A 15,447-nucleotide genomic window follows, 5' to 3' on the forward strand; every position below is an offset into this window, starting at 1 on the left:
GTTTCATCATTACCCCCTGTCATAGAGCACCACTAGCCATACAGACATTAAGCTTTTAGTGCCTCCCCCACCATCATTTCCCCCTGTCTCATCATCCCCCCACCCAGTCTAATCATGTCCCCATCATTCCCCCTCATCATCCCCCCACCCTGTCTCATCATGTCCCCATCATTCTCCCCACTCTGTCTCATCATCCCCCCCTCATCATTTCCCCCATCATCCCCCCTCATCCCCCTCATCATTTCCCCCTGTCTCATCCCCCCTCATCATTTCCCCCTGTCTCATCCCCCCATCATTCTCCCCCCTCATCATTTCCCCCTGTCTCATCCCCCATCATTCTCCCCCCCCTCATCATTTCCCCCTGTCTCATCCCCCCATCATTCTCCCCCCTCATCATTTCCCCCTGTCTCATCATCCCCCCCATCATTCCCCCCCTCATCATTTCCCCGTCTCATCATCCCCCCATCATGTTCCTCCTATGGCATCCAGTGGTCTTCAACCTGCCGATCTCCAGATGTTGCAAAACTACAACTCCCAGCATGCCCGGACAGCCAACTGCTATCCGGGCATGCTGGGAGTTGTAGTTTTGCAACATCTGGAGGTCCGCAGGTTGAAGACCACTCTTCCCCTTTCCTTACTTGTCTGCGCTTCAGCTGTCTTGTGGGGTCAGTGAAGCAGATGAGTTACGGCCTCTCCCGGCTTCTCTGTGCGGCATGTCACTTTTCGGCGGAGACTACAGGAAATGAAAAGTGACGTGAATGATGCAGGGAGAGGACGTAACTCATCTGCTTCACTGCCCGCAAGACCCCCGCCTGACCTGACCTGCCAAAGTGCAGACAGGTAAGGAAAATAAAACTATAAAAAGCAGGAAAGAGGGAATGATGAGGGAGGGGGAGGGAGGGGGAATGAAGTAAAAGTGAAACTCACTTGTTTTCTCCCGCACTATCCACAGGTACTGGTGGATAGTGCGGGAGACGCTGATTAAAAGGTAGCGCAAATCCGGGCAAGGTAGGGCTCATTTTAATCAGCGTCTCCCGCACTATCCACCACACCAATACCTGTGGATAGTGCGGGAGAAAACAAGTGACAGTGCGGGGAGGAGACGCCGCTGGTCACTGATTTAAAGTGGCCTCGGCCGTGCTGTTCATACTTAACAAGCAGACGCTGCTGCGGCCGCTTTAAATCAGTGACCAGAAGATGTATTGGCGTATAACACGCAGGCAGACTTTTTGCCTTAAATTTAAGTTTTAAAGGTGCGTGTTATACGCCGATAAATACGGTACTTAGTAATCGATTCTGCACATTGGAGCGCTTTTGTGTTTTTCTTCTCTTTTTCTCTTCTGTCTGATAGCACTCATCTGTGATCTCTTCTGTATGATAGCACTCCTCTTTGCTTTCTCCTTTCTGATAGTACTCCTCTGTGCTCTCTCCTGTTTGCTAACATTTCTCTGTGCTGTCTCCTGTCTGATGGAATTCCTCTGTGCTCTCTCCTGTCTGATAGAACTCCTTTGTGCTCTCTCCTGTCTGCTAACATTCCTCTGTGCTGTCTCCTGTCTGATAGTACTCCTCTGTGCTCTCTCTTATCTGATAGAACTCCTCTGTGCTCTCTCCTGACTGCTAACATTCCTCTGTGCTCTCTCTTATCTGAGAGAACTCCTCTGTGCTCTTTCCTGACTGCTAACATTCCTCTGTGCTCTCTCCTGTCAGTACTCCTCTGGACTTTCTCCTGTCTGATTGTTCTCCACTTTGCTCCTATGTGTCTTAATTTGGTCCTTTGTACTCCTATGTGCTTTGCTTTACTTTTTATTTGGAAAAAAAAATTCAACTATTGTAGTCTCTAGTAAACTTTTCATTATATATCAGGTTTACATTTGAAAACATGATTAAATCTTTCTATGTAGCTAAGGATATTTTTCATATAGTATACACTTTTGTTTTCATGTAGTCAGAAATCTTAATCTACTTTAAGGCTTAAATCTTAATGTTATGAATAATTCCAATCCAAGTTTAGTAGACTATTAAAAAATAAATGCTGAAACCTTTTCATAAACGTGATTATGTTAAAATTGGCAAACAACAGTCATATTTTGATTATTTTAGGTTGATAGCCAATACAGAAAGATTATTGGAAAATAATATTCTAATTGATGACGAAAACACAGAGTCAAATAAAAAAAAAAAACAACCAACCAAAAATACTAGGAACAAAGTTCTGTGTTTCCAAAAGAAAGTGAAGACTCGGAGGACGAATTGATAAACTTGGGTAAGATCTAATTTACAATTCTTAAACATTTTCTAGCCAACTAGTTCCTTCAGTATGGTTGATATTAATGATTTAATGAATACACCATTAATGGAAATGGGCAATGTACACATCCGATAATTGTGTGTCTTTGGGATTGAAGGCATTAAGGGTGAACTTTTGATATTTATTAATTGCAAGCCCTTTCTAATTTTGAGGATTTGACCATAGAAAGAGTTCAACATTAATTAGAGAATTTCATGTAAAGTAATGCTTAGTGACTTAAACTATACAATAGGTTACCATGGGGGAGATTTATCAAAACCTGTTCAGAGGAAAATTTGCTTAGTTGCCCACAGCAACCAATCAGATAACTTCTTTCATATTTCAGATTAAAAATGAAAGAAGCAATGTGATTGGTTGCTATGGGCAACTTTTCCTTTGGACAGGTCTTGATAAATCTCCCTCTCTGTGTTTAATAAGTTGTTCATGGTTTTTTTCAAGTTGAACTCGTTATTTTGAAAAATAACCAAGATAAAATATTTTTGGGGAAATTTTGAATAACATGTTGAGAGGGAAAATTGCAGAGTTGCCCACAGCAACCAATCAGATTGCTTTGTTCATTTTACAGAGGACTCTTTATAAAGGAAAGAAAGAATCTGATTGGTTTCTATGGGCAATTGGTCAATAATAATGACAACAATTAGAGATGAGCGAATCGAAGTTGACGAACCCGAATTCGTTACGAATTTCACGAAAAATTTGATTTGCAACAAATGCGAATATCGCCGCAATTCGATCGCTTCATTAAACTTCATTTTACAGCGCTCCAGGCTATTGGAGACCTAAAATGGCGGATCCACGTGTGAGTACATGGGGCAGGGGATTATGGGAGGGCGGGAAACAGCGGCGGGAATGAAGGTAGGCGGGATGACCCTGAATCACATGTGAGATGCAGCCTATCAGCATTCATTGACCCCTGTGAAATCACAGCCCTATATAATCGGCAGCCATCTTGCCTCTCTTCATTTCGTCTATGCACTCAAAGATAGAGAGAAAAGAGAAATGAGACTGCGTGTGTCTGACTAGCTTATACCACAGCGTTACACTGCAACTGCTAATCACATCAGCAGTGGGGAAAGACAGGAGTGCAGAGTGCATTGTTGTTCACACTGAGAAGGATCATTGATAGCTAAGCCTCCTATTCACGTTATTGAGCATTGCAGCAGAGAGGGGCAGACAGCTGTCAGCTGCCTCATACAGATCAACAAGCTGCCTGAACTTTATCAACCATCTTACCACCTCATTTTTCAGCGCTATTCAGTATTTTTTTTGCTCCAGAAATAATCTGCTGCTCAGAATTGTGTGACAGAGTGAAATTTAGGGTTTAATCCCTGTATTTTTTTTATTGTGGTGCTGCACTGTTGGGTCCTGCTGCTGTTCACAAATACGTTCTTTTTCAGCGGACTGTAGTGCATTTGTCTGCCCTCATACGTGCATAACACATGCCTACTTCAAAGCAGTCTACTATTCTGTATCTGTAACAAGTCTAGATACAGGGAAAGTCCTGACTCCTGGCAAAAGTAATCACATGCTGGTGTTTTTAAAAAGTACTTATTTTTTCTGCGTATAGTTGCACATATTATTGCCCTCATCAGTGCATACCGCATAGGTACATACAAGTATTGTACCATTTAGTACCTGTTAATCTGTCAAGGTGCTCCATACTGTCAAAGTCCAAACAATAGTATTCAACAGCTGGTGTTTTAAAAAAAATACAGAGTTTTTTCTGCCTATAGTTGCATATATTACTGCCCTCATCAGTGCATACCGCATAGGTACATCCAAGTATAGGACACGAGTGGTGGATCCTCTGTGTCAGTGAGGTGATGGCGTGGGCCGTACCAGGGGAACGGAATCTAAGGGGTTACTGGTTTTCCACAGAGCCCGCCGCAAAGCGGGATGGACTTGCAGCGGCAGGTAACCCCCAGGTTGTTCCACCCGATAGCGACTCAACCTCACTGATGGCTGAGACAGGCACGGTACACAAGGATAAGGCAAGAGCAAGGTCGGTCGTAGCAGAAGGTCTGGGCAGGCAGCATCGGTTCGTAGTCAGGGGCAACGGCAAGGGTCTGGGTACACAGGCAATGGAACACACAGAAACGCTTTCTCAGGGCACAAGGCAGCAAGATCCGGCAGGGACAGTAAAGGGAAGTGGGTTTATATGGAGTGGAAGTGCTTAGGAACTAATTGGGCCAGGCACCAATTAATGGTGCACTGGCCCTTTAAATCTGAGAGACCTGGCGCGCGCGCCCTAGAGAGCGGGGTCGAGCGTGCCGGGACTGAGCAGAAGGACGGGGCTGGTAAGAGACACGGGATGTGACCCGCGGGCGGGCACGTCCCGCCGCGAGGGTCGCATCCCCGCCGAGGGACATAGAGCAGAGGAGTAACGCCGCGAGCGCTCCAGAGGGGAAGCGGAGCCCAGATCGCTCGACGTTACAACCAGCTGGTGTTTTTAAAAAATACAGAGTTTTTTTCTGCCTATAGTTGCGCATATTACTGCCCTCATCAGTGCATACCGCATAGGTACATCCAAGTATTGTACCATTTAGTACTTGTTAAGCTGTCAAGGTGCTCCATACTGTCAAAGTCCAAACAATAGTATTCACCGGCTGGTGTTTTATAAAAATACAGAGTTTTTTCTGCCTATAGTTGCGCATATAACTGCCCTCATCAGTGCATACCGCATAGGTACATCCAAGTAGCGTACCATCTTGTACCTGTTACTCTGTAAAGGGCCTACACACTGTAAAAGGACAGCCATAAGTTATCACCTGCTGCTGTTCTAGACAAATACTGTTTAAAGAGTAGTGTAGCGTATTGTAATACCCTCATAAACGCACTAAGTATGTCAGGCAGAGAAGTGCCAGGACGTGCACAGAGGAGTGGCAGAGGCCTAAATACTTCAGGCAGAGTTGGCAGCAGACTTGGGCGAGTGGCAGCAGGAGTCACAGCGAGAGGCCTGAGCTCCCGTTATCAGCCAGCAGTTGTGTCTCGACCAGCAACCCATCTGCCGTTGTCGATTAGTTAACACGCTCATCCACATCATCACAAGTGACATCTGACACCCCCAGTCAACAGTCAGTGGGTTGGAGTACCTGTCCTCCCATTGCCTCTGTCCTATGCTGTTCCCTCTACTAAAGAAGTATCTTATGCTGTGGGTTCAGTTCCACTATTTACTGAGGACGATCTAATAGAGGACAGTCAGCAGCTACTGGACAGCCAAGAAGGGGAGGAGACATGCGCCGCTTTCTCCGCTAGGCGGCCAAGTAGTGATGCAGAGAGTGACGTGGGAGGCGGTGTTGCAAGGGTTCAAGGTCCTGAAGCAGACACTGTTGGGGAACCTGAGGAGGACATCAGTGACGTGCACACACCTGTTGATGATTATGAAGCCGATCGCAATTGGGAGCCGGGTGCAGAAGGGGCTTCATCATCATCAGGAGAAGAGAGTTGCCCTTGAGGTAGCAAGGCGGTAGCACGGTTGGCAGTCAGCGTGGTGGCAGGAGTGGAAATTCAGGAGCCAAACGTGCCCGGGGGAGACCACCTGCTTTGCGGTAGCCTACCTTTCCGGGAGGTAGTGGAACAGGGGTTCCTGTAGACAGCGCCAGTAGCAGTCAATTAGTGTGGACTGCAGGTGGGAAAATCAGCTACTCGGCGGTGTGGAAGTTTTTCATAAGGCATCCGGAGGAGGTTCACGTAGCCACATGCAAGATCTGTCGGCAGAAGGTGAAGCGTGGCCAGGGTCCCAATCTCGGCACCACGGCCCTGCGTCAACACATGCTTCGCCACCATTAAGCGGCCTGGTAAAACCGTGACTCCGATGTAGTGGTCCAGCCTGCTTAAACACCTAGTGGCCATCCGCTCCCTCCTTCATCCAGCCAAGGCTCCACCACCTCAGCCGAAGGGAGCTGTGTGTCAAACCCTCCTTCTGTCGCTCCTGCTTCTCCCGCCTTTAGTCAGCCATTCTGCCAACAATCCATCGGCGCAAAGCCATCTCCAAGAGACAACAGTATGCACCCACTCATCCAACGGCACAGAAGTTGAATCTGCTCTGTCCAAGTTGCTGGTGTTGCAGTCCCTCCCTTTTCAAGTGGTGGACTCTGCACCTTTCAGAGAATTTATGGCTTGTGCCAAGCCGAGGTTGAGAGTCCCAAGCCGTCATTTCTTTGCGAAGAAAGCATACCAGCCCTGCATAAGTTTGTACAAGAGAAGGTGGGCCAGTCCTTGAGCCTGTCGGTGTGTTCAAAAGTGCACGGCAGTGCCGATGTGTGGAGCTGTAACTACTGGCAGGGACAATACTTGTCTTTTACGGCCCACTGGGTAAATGTGGTTCCTGCACAGCCACAACAGCAACTTGGACAGGTCACACCACTTCATTCTGCACGCTCTCGCTCTCAGGCAGTTGGTCCTGTTACAGTGTGCAATGCCGCCTCCTCATCCTCCACCGTGTCCTCGGCCTCCACTGCACGTCCAAATCTTGGTGGCCTTTCATCGTACCATGTGTGTAGGGCATGGCGGTGTCAAGCTGTTCTTCACATAGTTTGCCTTGGCAAACGGAGTCACACAGGGGAGGAACTGCCAAAGTTCATTCATAAAGAAATCCGAGCATGGCTTACCCCACAAAATCTGGAAATGGGAACCATGGTGACCGACAATGGGAAGAACATTGTGTTCGCGCTGCGACAAGGAAGTGTGAAACATGCGCCCTGCATGGCACACTTGTTGAATCTGGTTGTCAAGCACTTCCTCTTCACCCCATTTGCAAAACATCCTGAAAATGGCAAGGAAACTGTGCATGCACTTCAGCCACTCGTACACCGCCAAGCACACCTTCCTTGAGCTGTAGCGTCAGAACAGTATCCCACAACATAGTCTTATTTGTGACGTTGCCACACATTGGAATTCCACCCTCCATATGTTGGACAGACTATACGAACAAAGAAAAGCCATCACCAATTTCTTAATGATCCAAGCAGATAGGTGTACTCCCCTGTGTAACTTCAATGTGAACCAGTGGCAGCTCATACGTGACACCTGCCGTTTGCTGAGGCCCTTTGAGGAAGCCACATTATTTGTAGTCGTCTGGATTACGCCATGAACGACGTAATTCCACTCCTACATTTCCTACAACAAATGATTGAATCCATGGCTGGTCACGGCAATGGAGACGTTGCGCCTACATCTCAAGGCTACATGAGCCCTGTGGGGGCTGAACTAGAGGAGGAGGATGATGAGGGGCAGAACGGAGCACAGTTTAGGTTGGATGAGATGGCCGGTGTTTCTAGTCATTGGACAGGAGAGGAGGAGCAGCCAAAGGAGCTGGAGGGTTATGAGGAAGGCGAGACAGAGGACCCAGACACACCGTGGCAGTATGCAGTGGAGATGGAGGCAGGTAGTCCCTCCGAGTCATTGGCGCAAATGGCACGATGCATGCTCAGTTGCTTGCGTAGTGACCCCCGAATTGTCAAAATTCAACAGCAGGATGACTTCTGGATCTCCACCTTATTAGACCCTTGCTACTGTCCCAGAATAGGGGCCTTTTTTACACCCACTGAGAGGGGGGTGGGACAAACTGACCTACTACAGAGAGATTCTACGTAGTCAGTTGGCCGATGCCCATCGGCCACATGGTCCATCCACTCGCAGGTCTGACTCGGGGGGCCCTCTGCGCTCACCTTCCACTGCCATGGCTGCTGGGGAGGGGAGGGGTGGCAGGAGCAGTACCAGCTCAATCAGCAGCAGCCTGAGTCTACAGTCGCTGATGAGTAGCTTTCTTCACCCGCATAGTGAAGCAACTCATCATCAGCAGGTACACATGGAGCAGGACCTGAACCAGCAGGTGGTGGCATACCTTGACATGATCATGCCGACAACCATTGAAGATCCGCTGAACTTCTGTGCAGCCAAACTTGATTTATGGCCACAACTAGCAAAGTTTGCCCTGGAAAATCTGTCCTGCCCGGCCAGTAGTGTGCCATCAGTGCGGGTGTTTAGTGCGGCCAGGGCCATAGTCACCCCAAGGCAAGCTGTCCACTAAAAATGTGGAGAGACTGATGTTTGTCAAGATGAATTAGGGATGGATCAGCCAGGATTTCCAGCCACCAATGCCAGATGCCTCAGAGTAGATTGACCATGCTGCTACACCAACATTTCCCAATTATGGTTGGTTATTAAACCCTCTCGGGTTATCAATTAGGGTTATGAAACCCTCTTTGGTACTGCCATTGCCTGCTCCTGGTTCATCCTGTGTCTTTCAGGAACTACTTGCCTCACTGATGCTTCTGGCCTTGGGCCTTACATTTTTTGAAGTTTAGCAGTAGCTAAATACATGCATAATGCAAATGTCAACATTGATCTTTAAATGTAAGGGGTTATGAAACCCTCTTGGGTACTGTGAATGCCTGCTCCTGACTCATCCTGTGTCTTTCGGGAACTACTTGCCTCACTGACACTTCTGGCCTTGGGTCTTTAATTTTTGGAAGTTTAGCAGTAGCTAATACATGCTTAATACAAATTTCAACAATGATCTTTAAATTCTCGGCGCTCTGCCAGGGCCTTCTCCTACCCCGCCGGGGCCGATCCGAGGACCTCACTAAACCATCCAATCGGTAGTAGAGACATGCGGTATGTACTAAGGGCAGGTACTTAATGAACCCGAGCTTATGACCCGCACTTAGTTGTGATTCTTCTTTCCTGGCAAATAATTGCAATCCCTGATCCCTATCATCAACGGGGTTCAGTGGGTTACCCGCACCTGTTGGTGAAAAATAGACATATGCTGGGCCGTTCAGTGTTTTGCGCGTGCAGCCCCGGACATCTGAGGGCATAACACACCTGATATTGCTCGATCTCGCGATTGATCATGCAATGTAAGGGGTTACTGAAGCCTCTTGGGTACTGCTGATGCCTACTCCTGACTGCTCCTGTGTATTTCAGGAACTACCTGACTTCATGATGCTTCTGGGCTTGGGCCTTTAATTTTAGTATTTTTGAAATACATACATACATGCTTAATTTAAATTTCAACATTTATGGTGCAATGTATGGGGTTACTCTTGCGTAGTGTTTTTTTTTAATTTTCTCATAATTATCACAGTAATAAACTTGAATTTTCCAGAATAATAATCATTACACCATTGAACGCTTGTTGCGTCTGATTTTTTAAGTAAAATTTTCAAAAAAAAATATGGAGAAGGACGAACTCTGCTTCTTTATTTCATAAAAAATTATTTTATAGAAGAATGTCTTTTGGTGGTCCGCCGTTCTGCATTATAGAGTCTTTTGGACTCTTGAATATGCGCTTGTTCTTAAACAACCAAAAACCAAAATAAAACCAAAAATGTCCAGTCAGGGCTATGGAGACGCTGCACCTACATCTTACAGTCACATGAGCACTGTGGGTGCTTGTGAGATTAGGTCCTTTGTACCCACACGGCGGGGTCCGGGACACAAATTTTGATTTAAATTTAAAATAAAAAAATCAGACATTTCAATGGTCTCCTCATGCTGCAGCCAACTCCAGGCTTGGTCATTCTGGTAATGTATAGAGAGCACCCACTGTCCTAAATTTTCGTTAAAGTTTTTTGTCAAAAATGTTTGTCTTTTTTTTAGGGATTGTGAAGCTTTGGTGCGTACTCATGCATCAGCCAACTCCAGCCTGTGTAATTCAGGCAATATATGGTTTACTGATGCGGCTGCTGGGCCTGGGTCTGGGAATTTCAAATTTTCTCATAGGTAGCACCTGCTATCCATAAGTCTTCTTCATACATTTCTACAATTGTTGTGTTTTTTGGGGGGAATTCTGAAGCCCTGGTGTGTACTCATGCATCAGCCAACTCCAGGCTGTTTCATTTAGGCAAAATATAGCTAGCACCCGCTGTCCTAAATATTCTTAAAATTTGTTTAAAAATTGTTGTTTTTTCTTTGGGATTCTGAAGCCCTGGTGTGTACTTAATCCTGCTTCCTGTTACACTCTGTCAGCCTGTTGGTCCTGTGACAGTGTGCTACTCCGCCTCCACATCCTCCACTGTGTCTTAAACCTCCACTGCCCGGACAAGTCTCAGTGGCCCTTCAGCATACCATGTGTGTAGGGTACGGTAGTGTCACACTATTCTTCACATGGTTTGCCTTGGCGAAAAGTCTTGGAAACAATGGCAGGTCAGGGCAATGGAGATGTTGTGCCCACATCTCACGGCCACATGAGCCCTGTGGAGATTTGTTGGATTTGGTCCTTAGTACCCACAAGCTGAACACTGAAAGTTTGTTTTAAATTTAAAATCACAAAATGATGGCGCTGCTGGGCCTGGGAATTTCAAATTTCCTCATAGGTGGCACCCACTATCCAAAATCTTTTTCAAAAATTTCTAAAATTGTGTTGTTTTTGAGGGGGGATTGTGAAGCCCTGCTGTGTACTCGTGAATCAGTCAACCTTAGGCTTTGTCATTCAGGCAATATATGCTTTACTGATGTTGCTGTGGGGGCTTGTTGGATTTGGTCCTTCGTACCCACACGATGGCGTCCGGGACACTCAAAGTTTGTTTAAATTTTCAAATAAAAAAATGATGGTGCTGCTGGGCCTGAGAATTTCAAATTTTCTCATAGGTAGCACCTGCTATCCAAAATCTTTTTCAAAAATTTCAAAAATTGTGTTGTTTTTTTGGGGGGATTGTGAAGCCCTGGTGTGCACTCGTGCATCAGCCAACTCCAGGCTGTGTCATTCAGGCAATATATGGTTTACTGATGCCGCTGTGGGGCCTGGGTCTGGGAATTTCAAATTTTCTCATAGGTAGCACCCGCTATCCAAAATCTTTTTCAAAAATGTCTAAAATTGTGATGTTATTTTGGGGGAATTGTGAAGCCCTGCTGTGTACTCGTGCATCAGCCAACTCCAGGCTGTGTCATTCAGGCAATATATGGTTTATTGATGCCGCTGTGGGGCCTGGGTCTGGGAATTTCAAAATTTCTTATAGGTAGCACCCGCTATCCAAAATCTTTTTCAAAACTTTCTAAAATTGTGGTGATTTTTGGGGGGGATTGTGAAGCCCTGCTGTGTACTCGTGAATCAGCCAACCACAGGCTGTGTCATTCAGGCAATATATGCTTTACTGATGTTGCTGTGGGGTCTTGTTGGATTTGGTCCTTCGTACTAACACGCTGGTGTCCGGGACACTGAAAGTTTGTTTTAAATTTCAAATAAAAAAATGATGGCGCTGCTGGGCCTCGGTCTGGGAATTTCAAATTTTCTCATAGGGAGCACACGCTATCCAAAATCTTTTTCAAAAATTTCTAAAATTGTGTTGTTTTTTGGGGGGATTGTGAAGCCCTGCTGTGTACTGGTGCATCAGCCAACAACTCCAGGCTGTGTCATTCAGGCATTTTATGGTTTACTGATGCCGCTGTGGGGCCTGGGTCTGGGAATTTCAAATTTTCTCATAGGTAGCACCCGCTATCCAAAATCTTTTTCAAAAATTTCTAAAATTGTGGTGTTTTTTGGGAGGATTGTGAAGCCCTGCTTTGTACTCGTGAATCAGCCAACCCCAGGCTGTGTCATTCAGGCAACATATGCTTTACAGATGTTGCTGTGGGGGCTTGTTGGATTTGGTCCTTCGTATCCACACGCTGGGGTCCAGGACACTGAAAGTTTGTTTTAAATTTCAAATAAAAAAATGATGGTGCTGCTGGGCCTGAGTGTGGGAATTGCAAATTTTCTCATAGGTAGCACACGTTATCCAAAATCTTTTTCAAAAATTTAAAAAATTGTGTTGTTTTTTGGGGGGATTGTGAAGCCCTGCTGTGTACTCGTGCATCAGCCAACTCCAGGCTGTTGTGGGGCCTGGGTCTGGGAATTAAACATTTTCTCATAGGTAGCACCAGCTATTCAAAATCTTTTTCAAAAATTTCTAAAATTGTGTTGTTTTTTGCTGGGGATTGTGAAGCACTGCTGTGTACTCGTGCATCAGCCAACTCCAGGCTGTGTCATTCAGGCAATATATGGTTTACTGATGTTGCTGTGGGGGCTTGTTGGATTTTGTCCTTCATACCCACACGATGGGGTCCGGGACACTCAAAGTTTGTTTTTATTTTCAAATAAAAAAATTATGGCGCTGCTGGGCCTGTGTCTGGGAATTTCAAATTTTCTCATAGGTAGCACCCGCTATCCAAAATCTTTTTCAAAAATTTCTAAAATTGTGTGTTTTTTTGGGAGGGATTGTGAAGCCCTGCTGTGTACTCGTGCATCAGCCAACTCCAGGCTGTGTCATTCAGGCAATATATGGTTTATTGATGCCGCTGTTGGGCCTGGGTCTGTGAATTTCAAATTTTCTCATAGGTAGCACCCGGTATCCAAAATTTTTGGTTTAACTTTCTTAATTCATCTTTTAATCTTAGGGATTGTGAAGGCCTAGTGCCTACTCATACTGCTGGCAACTCCGGGCTGTGCCAGTCATCCACTATATGGTCTCCTCATGCTGCCAACACCTCCACGCTGTGTCATTCAGCCACTATATGGTCTCCTCATGTTGCCAACATGTCCACACTGTGTCATTCAGCCACTATATGGTGTCTTCATTCTGCCAACACCTCCACACTGTGCCATTCAGCCACTAAATGGTCTCCTCATGCTGCCAACCCCTCCACCCTGTGCCATTCAGCCACTATATGATGTCCTCATGCTGCCAACAAATCCACGCTATGTCATTCAGTCACTATATGGTCTCCTGACACTGATGCCACCACCAGGCTCTGTCATTGTGCTGCTGTGCGGCAGTGATTCTAAAAGCGATGCCGGTAATCTGCATATTATTCTGAATAACAGTATTATTTCACTACCCCAGCACACTCCAAATGCGTTTTAGAGCACAGCAAAGTGTTCTATACCCCTATAGAGGCTGTATGTAGGCTAGAAATAGCCTTTTTTAATATAGATTACCTGTGAAAAAATTTGGATCGAAACAAACTTTTTCGGAAAATTCGGCGAGTCGGCTGAATCGAATTTTTGAAAAGTTCGCTCATCTCTAACAACAATCATTGTTACATAGGACAGCTGGTAATGTATTTTGAATTTTTTTTTTTTTGGGGGGGGGGGGGGGGGGAGTTAAAATGTTGGTTACTTTTTTTTTTTTTTTACCAAAGGCAACATGTTTAATTTGTTCAATAAAAAAAAGTTCCGTTATTTGAAAAAGCAAACTATAAAATACTTTTTTAACCCTTTAATGACGCAGGACATATATTTACGTCCTGCGCCGGCTCCCGCGATATGAAGCGGGGTCGCACTGCGACCCCGCATCACATCACGTCGGTCCCGGCGCTCCTCAACGGCTGTGAACCGCGGCTAATACCACACATCGCCGATCGCGGCGATGTGTGGTATTAACCCTTTAGAAGCGGCGGTCAAAGCTGACCGCCGCTTCTAAAGCGAAAGTGAAAGTATCCCGGCTAGTCAGTCGGGCTGTTTGGGACCGCCGCGGTGACATCGCAGAGTCCCGAACAGCTTGCAGGAAACCAGGAGGGCCCTTAACTGCCTCCTCGGTGTCCGATTGACGAATGACTGTTCCGTGCCTGAGATCCAGGCAGGAGCAGTCAAGTGCCGATAACACCGATCACAGGCGTGTTAATACACGCCTGTGATCAGGATGAGAGATCAGTGTGTGCAGTGTTATAGGTCCCTATGGGACCTATAACACTGCAAAAAAAAAGTGTTAATAAAGGTCATTTAACCCCTTCCCTAATAAAAGTTTGAATCACCCCCCTTTTCCCATAAAAAAAAATAAAACAGTGTAAATAAAAATAAAAATAAACATAAGTGGTATTGTCGCGTGCGTAAATGTCCGAACTATTAAAATATATCATTAATTAAACCGCTCGGTCAATGGCGTACGCGCAAAAAATTCAAAAGTCCAAAAAAGCGCATTTTGGTCACTTTTTATACCATTAAAAAATGAATAAAAAGTGATCAAAAAGTCCGATCAAAACAAAAATCATACCGATTAAAACTTCAGATCACGGCACAAAAAATGAGCCCTCATACTGCCCTGTAGGTGGAAAAATAAAAAAGTTATAGGGGTCAGAAGAGGACATTTTTAAACGTATACATTTTCCTGCATGTAGTTATGATTTTTTCCAGAAGTGCGACAAAATCAAACCTATATAAGTAGGGTATAATTTTAACCATATGGATCTACAGAATAATGATAAGGTGTCATTTTTACCGAAATATACACTGCGTAGAAACGGAAGCCCCCAAAATTTACAAAATGGCGTTTTTTTTCTATGATTTTGTCGCACAATGATTTTTGTTTTCTGCTTTGTCGTGATTTTGTGGGTAAAATGACTGATATCACTGCAAAGTAGAATTGGTGACACAAAAAATAAGCCATAATATGGATTTTTAGGTGGAAAATTGAAAGGGTTATGATTTTTAAAAGGTAAGGAGGAAAAAACGAAAGTGCAAAAACGGAAAAACCCTGAGTCCTTAAGGGGTTAATGTACAAATGCATGCTTCACCTTCACTTTAATAAAAAAACTAAAAATATACCACACATTTAGGCTACATGTCTATTGTCAACCACAAATATCTTCTTGTATCAAGGCTTTACACAATGTCTGATGTTTTTTAAGTCTTTTTGAAACAGATAATTTGTTAAACAATATTTTCGTAAGAATAATGGTTTATTTCCAAATGTCCAAAATTTATGGTAACTTATAAATTTTCAATTTTTCCACACAGACAGAAGCCACAGTTGAAGAGGAGTTTGTTACACTTACCCTGCATCCAGTACAGCTTGGGGGTCAAAACAATATTTCGGACATGTAGAGTGACTCTCATCTTCTAACAGCAATTGAGCAGATAGTGGACAAAATTATTCCAGACTGGATGGACAAATTGGAAGAACATCTTTCAACTTTAATTACTAATTTCAGGAATTATATCTCATTTCAGTTAGAAAGCCTTAGAAATAATAATGTGCCTGGCCAATGTGTTGACCTTGAACCTTAGATTTGTAATGTAAATATTGGTTTCACATCTAAAAATATGTTAATATTTCAGATAAAAGACAAGCTAGGATGTTGTTGATAGTATGTTTAAAAAGTTGCTTGCATACCAGCAAAGTGCGGATAATTATATATTGATAAATAATTTCTCTTAG

The 15,447-nt window shown here is 44.8% G+C and overlaps 1 long non-coding RNA gene across 1 annotated transcript; it reads left to right on the forward strand.

The window, feature by feature from the left end:
- The first annotated feature begins 765 nt into the window (after positions 1-765).
- On the forward strand, positions 766-15,119 carry LOC130358117 (uncharacterized). The gene is made up of 3 exons (XR_008889415.1): positions 766-840; positions 2,101-2,263; positions 15,027-15,119. It is a non-coding gene; the product is annotated as an uncharacterized LOC130358117 (long non-coding RNA).
- Positions 15,120-15,447: the final 328 nt, after the last annotated feature.

The sequence above is a fragment of the Hyla sarda genome, chromosome 2 (assembly GCF_029499605.1).
Source record: "Hyla sarda isolate aHylSar1 chromosome 2, aHylSar1.hap1, whole genome shotgun sequence".
In the NCBI taxonomy this organism is placed as follows: Eukaryota; Metazoa; Chordata; class Amphibia; order Anura; family Hylidae; genus Hyla; species Hyla sarda.